Source organism: Empidonax traillii, unplaced genomic scaffold (genome assembly GCF_003031625.1).
Source record: "Empidonax traillii isolate 1590-97213 ecotype Southwest subspecies unplaced genomic scaffold, ASM303162v1 scaffold6:size4315531, whole genome shotgun sequence".
In the NCBI taxonomy this organism is placed as follows: Eukaryota; Metazoa; Chordata; class Aves; order Passeriformes; family Tyrannidae; genus Empidonax; species Empidonax traillii.
The window spans coordinates 3851132-3861509 of record NW_020955199.1 but is presented as its reverse complement, the minus strand read 5'-3'; the positions used below and the strand labels follow the sequence as shown (position 1 = coordinate 3861509).

The 10378-nt window shown below is 38.0% G+C and overlaps 1 protein-coding gene across 1 annotated transcript in view; it reads left to right on the top strand.

The window, feature by feature from the left end:
- Positions 1-158: 158 nt before the first annotated feature.
- The window catches only part of HAPLN1 (hyaluronan and proteoglycan link protein 1), a 53367-nt gene continuing 43147 nt past the window's right edge, over positions 159-10378 (top strand). Inside the window, exon 1 of the mRNA XM_027880144.1 lies at positions 159-459. The gene's annotated coding sequence lies outside the window, so the exon portion shown is untranslated. The remainder of the gene's footprint in view (positions 460-10378) is intronic.

The window sequence follows — 10378 nt, the reverse complement described above, 5'->3', positions numbered from 1 at the left end:
CGGGACTTGTATGCATAGCGAGAAGCTTTTTTAGGTGTGGATCTGGGAGGGCTGGACCTAAGGGGCGAGGACAGGGACCTGGAGGGAGAGGACAGCGCGCTGGGGCGGGGGTGGGTGAGTGTGGGTGTGTGAGAGGGAAACGGCGTATGTGAGTTTATTTTTTCCTCCCATTCCTGGGGTCTGAAAGGAAGCATGTTGAGCTGTAATTAAGAGATCTTGGAGGCGTACTTAACTCATGACGTGTTGCTTTTCTTTTGCTCTCGGTGAGAAAGTGGCTCTCTCTTCCCTGAATCAAGTCCTCTGCCACCCAGAGCCACAAAGAGACACTCGGGACATAGACACACACACGCACACACTGATTTAAGGTGAGCTCCAGAAACTTTCTCTGCACTTCGCTGCCCTCCGTCCCGATCTGCTGGAGAGTTCTGAGAGCATCTCAACTCGGGAGCTCTGCGCAAGGTAAAAAAAAAGAAAAAGGAAAAAAAAAAAACCAAACCAACAACAACAACAACAAAAACTAACCAAACTTTGGGAAAGTTTGTTACTCCTTTACTTCTCTAAATCGGATGGGGATCCAGTGAGCAGAGCCCGTGGCATCAGCTGCTGGGCTGTGCTGGAGGGATTTTTGAGCTATCTAATTTGGCAGCTGGGGCAGGGGGTGAGGATGAAAGACGGGTGAAACTGGGTAACTTCAATGTCTTTGACTTTAAGCGCACTGTATTACCAGAGCAGGGATCAAATTGCAACTGCAGATTCCGTCTGAAAGACAGAAGTTGTGTAGTCCTGCTCTGTGACTTTCTCCTGCAGGATTACACATTTCACAAAGATTTGCTTTTTTTTTTTTTTTTTTTTTTTTTTTTTTTTTTGGGGGGGGGGGAGGTATTTCTCCATTCATTCAGATGCTTTTAGAGCATCTTTTCAAAGACTGGAAGTAGGTCTGTACAAAGTACTGCCCATACAGTTCAAATACGATTTTGATAAGATGTGATATGTTGCATACTGATGTCATATTTGGCTATTTACTGTTAGAGAAAGTCTGAATAACATTTGGCGTAGGTTTCTGTACCATCTCCACTCACCAAGAAAGTTCGATGCTGCAGCATTTTATATGTGTAGCTGCACATTAGCTGATCCATGGCTGCGGTAATTGTATCATTTTACTGTGTGTTTGTTTGGGGTCAAACATTTACAAAGTTGTCATTCTAAAGGTTTTTCATGGCAAAACTACTTGTGTGGTAGGTTTAGATAGAAAGGGCTGGAAAGCATTTGTATGTTTGAATCAAGGAGGTTTATTGCTATTTGTATGTAATGAGTGAGGGTTTAATTACTGCTGAGATCTTCCAGGGCAGAAAGTGCTGCCATGTAAGTGGCTATGTGATGTCATGTAAATGATATAACACCTAGAGGAGGCTCTGGGAACCTAACAATGTGTGCAAGAGAATCATGTGGGTGATTAACAGCAGTGAGTTTGTATTAATGCCTACCAAGGCTATTTTAGTGCCTAAATGTGGAAAGGAGCAATCTGGGAAGGGTCCTGTTTTGTTAGGGAAAGATTGCTAGAAGAATTTATGATGTGGTAGCTGACAACATAGATGCAGTGAGGCTGTGTAACTATGGATACACACTCTCTCCATAAACAGAGTTTCTAGAGGCAGGTGATTTTCACACGTGGAGAAATTTATCATAAGCAGGAAAATTATCCTCAGCTCCCATGAAGAGGGAACCAGGAATCTGTAGCCTCGTGCTAAGGCACGTCATGCAGGATGCTAAATCCTTGTGCTGTACAGAGGCAGCTCATGCTTCGCTGGATTTTCATATAGCATAGCTAAGTCAAGTTTCTCTGGGTGAATTATCTGAGAATCTAACCCTTCTGTAGTTACCTGTACTACATTTAGTGTCAAGGGGAAAGGGAAGAATACAGAATGTAGAAAGGAATAGAAAGAAAGTGGGGGGAAATTATAGTTTTGTGATACTTTTCATCGCATCAGTTAGAGCAAAGTAGGGACAGAAATGCAGAGAGAAGCTTTTTCAAGTTAAACAAAAATAAAAGTCAGTGTAATAATCAAGACATTGCCGGTCTGCACTGAAATTGTGCCTGTCTTCCCAATGAGAATCTTGAATGTATAGGCAGATTCCACTAAAAAAGACGAAAAAAGCTCTGTGTCATTATGAAGAAAAGTACTATCCACAGAAATGTCCTCTTCAGAGAATTACACTGACAGTGTAATTCACAGCAAAGCATCCTTTCACAATAAACATAGCAGGTTCTGTTTCCTCTCAGTTTCAGTGAGCATAGTTAAAACAACTTACTAAAAACAAACAAACAAAAACCCACCACCAAACAAATAAAGAAACAAAACCCTAAAGTTTTGAAGCAGGGGGAGAAGAGGTTTCAGAATAGGGTGGAGAGTTTTCAGTTACATGGTGGAATGCACTTTAATTTTTTAAGTTTGTAATAATAATAAGAAGAGTTTTTCTACTGCAGGTCCCTAGCCTTTCTGATTTTATGCTGATTTGTGACTAACAATAATATTTTTGTCGACTATTGATCACAACCTGGAGGCAAAAGAACTGTTATCAATACTTAATGAAGTTGTTCAACTTCCTTGTCCATCAGTAAAAGTCTGGAAATAATATGGACCACCCTTTAAAAAGTGTTTTTAAGATCTTCAAGGGAAGAAAGATGTTGCAATTGCTTATATTTAAATATATTAAAAGTTTTCCAATTCACTGCAAGGATTAAGGTGTGAGAACTGAAATTAGTGTTTTCTGCTTTTCATTTGCCTTTTCACTGAAGCAGTACTTAAACTATCTTTGGAAGTTGAAGTATTTTGCACTTCTGTTTCATTGTAAACCTGACAGTGTATTTATTTCATTGCTTAAAACTCTATGGAAATGAACAGGTTTTTTCTTATGACAAGGTGCTTCTGTTGGTTGTGAGGAAGTATTAGACATTCTGTCTACTGTTAGTAACTGTAGCATACAGTGCTGCACTTGAAAGGGGAGCTTGTAACTTGTAGGTAACAAAATGTTCTTTGGGGGGAAAAATAAAAAAAAGCTTGAATATACTTAGGATTTCAATCAATCGTGTTTAAGGAAGATTAGAGGAAACAGCTGGCTAAACAAATATTAGGTGTAGAGTGGATGCAGTGGTATAAATTAATAATGCAGTTCTTTATCTGCTGTATGAATAGGAGGTTTTGTGGAGATAAGGCGATTTAACACGGTCATCTCATGCCACCTAGTGGATATTGCCGAGTCTTTTGGCAGATTTTTCTGTTCACAACATCTATAACTAATTCAGGTGCTATTTAACTGTAAGTGGTTAGTTTTATTCGGGTTTATCACTAAAAAATATAATCTGGTGGGTTTTTTCTGATTTTTATTTTAATAGATTTTTAGGGGAGGTTATTTCTGCTTTTTAAGTGCCCATTAGATCTGACAAAAATCAGTTCATCTTTTATTTATAATTTGCCACTCATATCTATTTCCAAAGACTTGTTAAATCACTCAGTGACAAATAGCCATAACTTAACACTTGGTTTGATGTACTGAGCTGTTGCTGCAAAAGTGGAGGGATTTCTGTACAAATATTTTGTCAGCAGAAGTTTTGTTCAGCAGTCAAGATTTCAAAGCTCCTTCCAGAAAAACTCTTTTATTACTTAGGATGTACTTTTGTTAACATCACTTTTGTTTTGTACCTGAATATTTTGTCTATGATAGGCATGGATAAAGAAAATGTTGTATTATTTCTGATGGCTGATAAAAGTTCATAAACCCTCCCCATCTTTTTCCCCACCTACCAGTTATCTCTACATGCTTCAGACATTTGTACACACTTGTAGCTTAGGCTGTCCTTTCTCTTTATTAGGGAAAGGAATTTTTTTTTTCCCCCTACTGGATAGTTTATTCAGTGGTTTGGTTCAGGTGCTGTCATTTCTTATATCTCTTAAAAGGATCCCATTAAATTACAAAATTTTAAGCAGGCAAACATGCATCTGGACAGCCTTTGTGATCGGATTTATGCTATGTGACCAGCTTACATGCTTCTACTTCCTAAGTTTTTTTAAAATGTCACCATCACCACAGCTTTCACTGTAGTCATCCCCTGGGTAGCCAAAGTAGGAGATGAATCCATGATTCTGACCCTACATTTTTCAAGTAGGTGCCAAAATGGCTACTGGAGCAAAGAAATACTAAAATACATGGCAAAGTCAAGCTTCCTGTGGTTTGCTTGCTCCTGATTTTCGTCATTGAACAGTAAATCAAATGGCAACATTACACTTAGCAGAACACTTAGTTTCTGTGTCCTGCTCATTCTCTTAGCTTTGAAAGCATTTCTTTTTTTCTTTTAATTAGGACAACAGAATTTATGTCTTAAACAGGATCAATAGCTCTGAAAGCAAACATTTAACATGTGCGTTAAGAAATCACACAGCAGTAACTTGCACTGATTCTCTGAAAACTTTTCTCAAGGCTTACACAAGACATTGACATAGGAGATTGTTAACACAAGCACAGGGTAACAGCTAAAGTGAGAAGGAAATCTGCTTTTCCATTAGTCAGGCAAAGTTTATGAGTCAAACTCTAGAAGGGTGAAATACCATAGCAGCAAATGGGTTAATTGACTGGATTCTCTGCTTCGTAGGTGACTTACCTGTCTTTTTAGCTCTGGTACTGTGAATCACAAGAGCTGCTAATGTAGAGACATGCAAACTGTGTTTATGAAAGTCTTTGCAAGGCTGCAGAGTCTCTCCCCAGGACAAATCTTCCCACTGGTGTCACTGGAACACAGAGTCACTGCCACTTCCTAGTGCAGGGCACATCAGGGTAAAATCTGCATCCTTAATTGTCTGGCATAATAGAAGTAAAATCATGAGACCAGAAGAATGTCCCTAGATATATATAACTCTTGCTTCGAAAAATGTCATCTTGGCATTTGTCTAATAGCAGGAGACCATTATCTTGAGAAAGCTTTCCATTAATAATATCTCCTAATTACCTTAAAATGCTTGCAGTCTAGAGGAACATATGGGCAACGGAGACAGGTTAGATTGGAAATGTGTTTGCCAGAAATCCAAGTGGTAGAAGACAAGCTACTGTAGTGTACAAAGAAGGAAAAGTGAGAATCATGGAATGCTTTGGGTTGGAAGGGTCATCAAGGGTCATCAAGATCCCCCTCTCCCTCCCCCCCATCCCGTGTCATGGAGTTACTTAGAGAAAGTTCAGATTTGGTTTGTTCAATTTTGGTCTGTGTTTTTGCGAGTGGATATATTAAGTTTGGGCAGTTTGGGACTTTTTTTTTTGTATTTTTATTTTTTCTGCATACCATATGTTAATTTGCACTGCTTATATGATTTTACCTGGTAACTCATCATCTAAATTGTATCAATAAGCACTAGTGAATTATATCATGAGGTATACTTACATCTACTGTAACTTACATTTTTTTATGTCCAGAATTCCTTTCCTGCATTAATGACTACACACACAGACAAGTGGCAGTCTCTGTCCACCTGTGGGTGTCTATAAGTACTGCATTTTAATGTAAGTTCAGCTCTGCTCAAATCACATAGTAAATCTCACTGTGTGAGATTCTGGTCCAGGAAAACAATATATAGGCAAATTTACTAACACCAGTAATTCAATGAAATCCATAGAAACTCAAACAGGCCTCAGTGAATAAAACTATTCATCTATTTGCATCCATAACGTTGCACATGTCTGATCAAAAAGCAATGCATAAAGCTCCTAACACGCAAATCTGTTTAGCTTTACAGATATAGATGCCTCAGTGATATCAATAGAACATTAAGTAAAACTGTGCACACTCACTAAGAGTAGAGAAATCAAGGCGTGCCCCTATGGAATCTCTGGACAGAAGTGGATGATTAATGTAGGAAAAAAACCCAACATTAATTGCTAAAATAGCTTCCCAAACTCTCCAGTCAAAACTGAGTGACTATCCATCTATTCATTAACATTTGGGAAAATACATTCTACGGTCCAAAATATTTATGTGTTTTTTGTTTTTTTCTTTTCCATACACATATTTTCCAGCATAAAAAACCCCATCCCTGCATCGCGTAAAAATAGGAAAAGCATCTTGAAAAATGTGAAAACATTGCAGTGTTGGGCCCAACCAAGAGAACTATATCATAAAAAATAATGTTGCAATAGGTATGGTGGTTCTTTTACTGAAATTGCAGTGATATATGTGGTGCCACCACTCCCTGATCACACTGCCTGTGGTTTAAGGTAATTTTTTTAACACCCAAATTACTCTACATACAGCAGTGAAGGTCTGCATTTTTAATTTCTTGAATAATCTGAAAGATTTAGCTGCATGTTGTTATTTTGAAACTCTGTTTCTAGATTTCCAAATGTCTGAAGGAAAATGTGAAGTCTTGCTGAGTGTTCGCAACTTGTTTCTTTAATGGCTTTGATTATATAGATATAAAATGGGTGGGGCAAAGTGTGATTCAGGTTTTATTAGCAAATCATGCAGGCAGGCAGATATTTTTGTTTGGTTTCCTTGTTTTGTTCAGATGCTATTGTATATATTCTTTGATTGGTTTCATTGGAACAGGTTTTCACTGATGCACTTCAAATACAGTTAGACTTGATGTTCTTAAAGGTGTTTTCCAATCTGAATAATTCTAAGAAGTGTACTAATGCAGTGACTGTGCATTTGTCCGGTTGTGTGTGTTGTGGTATGCCTGGTCACAGGTATCATGTCATATTGCTCTGATGTACTTTGAGGATTTAATGGTCATCTCTGTGAGCCAAGAACCAAGGAGAGACACTGCTGATGTATCAAAGGTTTTCTATAGTTTGCCCAGCTGATACAGTGAATGGAGAGAACAGTAGTTCAGCTGTTATTATAGGTGCAGTCAATGTAGCCAGTGAATTGGTTATTGCTTCCATTTTCCAGGCATTTCACTCTGTTTTCCCCCATGGGCAGGCTGAGAGAAGCAGCCTCCATATCTGGTTTCATCTGCATTTTAGTGCAAGTTCAGCTCTGATCAAATCAGACAGTAAATCCAGTAGGCCATTACCCATCAGGATGGGAGAATAATAGTGGCAACTTTAACTTCTTCATGAATAAGCCAGGGAGATATTGTCTTGATAAAACTAGTGTGACGTTTTCAAAACTGGTTAGGAAAAAAATAGCTCACTGTGAAAACAGAAGCTCATTTCAAATAGGATTTTGCCAGGGCTGGTCAGCATTGGTACAATTCAAGATTTTCATTAGGAACTTGGATAAGTGAATAGAAAATATGCATAGGTTTTTAGAAAATGCAAAGTAGGAAGGAACTTTGAAGTCAAAATTGGTTTGCCTGATTAGAGAAAAAATGGGGAAAAAAGTTCAAAAAAACCAGAATGTGGTAAACTGAGGCAAAAATAAAACAACCTACGAAGGTGTTTTGGCATCTAAACAAACAGAAAAGTGTTTACCAAAATCTAAAGAGGTTAATGAGTGTCCACAGTTTGTGGGTCAAGATGGTAACACTTCCTTCTTGAATGCAAAGATTCAAGTACATGATCTCTGCAGACACAATTCAGTCCAGTCTGACTTTAAAACTCACTTGGGTGCACAGAACTTGTGAATTATTTATTTTCAATCGTGTACTGCAAATCTGAAACAGAAGCAGCATCCTTGCCTATGCATATCACTGTTGTGAGAGATAGTTGTTAAAAACTTTAGATTTACTGTATCTCAGGAAGTATCAAACACCAAAAAATATAGAGAGTTGTGAGATAACTTCACCTAAATAGAACTTAGCCAAGGAATAATGGATGTCTATCAGAATATTAAATTACCACACTTATGAAAAGTGTCCAGAGAAAGCACAGACATTTATTTCCAGACCAGGAGACATAGATCTTGTAAGGGTGACCTATATTTGGTGCATCTGATGATTGATGAAGATTCTGTTGTTTTATCTGAGGAATGCTAGTTCAGGACTGCACCATTACTGAATTATTGCAATCTGTTTGTTTCTTGATATTGTACTGGGGAAATATACTTTATTTCTAGCTGTTTATGTGTTTCATCAAAACTGTATTTATTTCTCTGACTTGCAGTGTGCAAAATAATCATATCAGAGAACAACCCTCCTTCTGCAATGATATTCATTGACCTTTTATTGTTACTTCAGAAACTGCTATGGAACTATGATTTACAGGTTTTATGGGTTTTTTAATATATATGTATATATAAATATTAGTACCAACTGTCCGGTTTATATTGACTTTCACACATAAAAGTAAACCAAAATCGTATAGATGTAAGTGTAAAAATGGTGACTGTGTGTTGGAGGGCAAGAGTTCACCCTATAAATGCCTAAAGAGAGGGATGTAGGTGTCTCTAGTGTGAAAGTACACATTATTTAAGATCCTTTAATACCAAATAGCCAATTTAACTTATTTTTTATGTCAGGCTTGAATATTACCTAAACTGTCACCCAAAGTCATCAGAAATACAGGATCTTGGTTCAATAAATGTTAGCTCTCTGTTTATGCCACCTATGAGCAATGGCCATGGAGTCCCAATCCCATTATGTCCCCTTCAGGGAAATTTATAGACAGTCTTTGTGGTCTAGAGAAAAACAGAAGCAAGAACAAGCCTCTTTTTTTTCCAGTTAAATGGTTTCAAATTCAGTTTAAATGTGCAAATAAATATGAGCAAAAGGAAAATTAAACACTCTGCTTGTCAACAGATGGAACTTTTTATTCTCATGGTTTTAGGATGCATGTTGTCATTTAGGAAATCATGACAAAGGCAACTCTGATTCTTTGTGGGTGCATAAAGTCCCTCCAGACTTTAGTAAGGACAATAGAGCACACAGGAAATACATGTGGGTTTACCCCAAGGAGAATTTGGTTCACACTCCTCTGTCATGGAAGCTTAAATATGGCAGGTGGCCTAGAAAGCATAACAGTCTACTCTTGTAATTCCCACAACATTTTCTGGGTTTGTTTTATTAGGTCATCAGTTTTGAAGTCATAATTTTAGATAACAGTCTTGACTCCCAGTAAGAAAAGTCTTTTGACCTTTGTGCTTGTAATGGAAAGCTTGAATATGCGAACTGCAGACATAGGTTAGAGAGAATAAAGAATAAAAAAGGAGAAGACATTACAGAATTATGCCAAACCTCCAGTCTAGCATCATTTTCTGTTGCCTTTTGAGGAAAAAGGAAGAGCAAAAATACGGGGAAAGAAAGAGTGAGGTAAAACTAAATTGCACTAATTGCTTTTCCTCACACAAGACTAGAGAGGAAGAAGCTCCCCTCTTCTGTGAAGGGTAACTACTGCTATAAAATGTCGTCCTGGAACTGTGTTTAGCTGAAGGAAGCAAAGAAAGACAGCATACACAAAACGTGAGGCTCATTTACACTGTGTTTCCCAATTGAGTCTTCAATTTCCTGTCATGCAGCCCTTAATTGCTCTAGGCTTTGACCTTTTAATGCAATTCTCCAGCACTAAACCAATCAGCATCTCTAGACTGACTCAGGAAGCTGTGGCTTCATCATGGTTGATTCAGTGCTAGAAGAGCCTTTTTAAGTGCCATCTTTCATCTCAAAGTGACCTCAAATATATCCATATAGTGCATTGCTTGGACAGTGAGGAATGAGCCAACAGATTTGCCTACGATGCTGACCTTTTCTTTCCTCTTTCTCAAATAAAATTACATTAGAAGATAGCCAAAGGTCCACAGGCACAAAATAGACCATTAGGAATAAATTAGTCCTCACTGTATACTTATAATACAGTTCATCATTTCACTGCTGCAGGAATTCTGGTGTAATTGCAAGTCAGGCAACTATATTGAAAAGCTGAAGACCAGCACCTCACTGCTTATATCTCCCTGACACTCAAACTGATAACTTCTCAGTTCATAATGGAGTGCCCACAGAGGACCTCCAGGGAATCACTATTGTTGTCTTAGCTCCTTTCTGTTTCAAGGGGAGAACTGTGGTTACTGTATTAGCAGAGAATAGAACACAATGTCAATTGGAGGTTCAGGCATCTGAAAACAAATAATAGTTATTATCTTTTTATTATGTATTACTTGCAATAGGGAAGAAAGCATTACTGAGCAGTTAGAACATTTTACTTTAAAGATAATTCATTGTGGATTATAATGAAGGAAGTCCAGAGGAACTGTGTGGATAGTCCATCTCTATCATTGACCATTGCTCAGTTGATCCAGTATCACTGTTTTTATGCAAACTCATAGTTCCAATAGGATTTCTGAGCTTGACTGAATCACAGCAAGCCAGTCACTGAGCCCAAAGCAGCAATTACACTAGAAGCTGGAATAATTCTCAGCACTCCTGTTGATTTGGAGCTGCCATTGCAGTATTTCAAATAG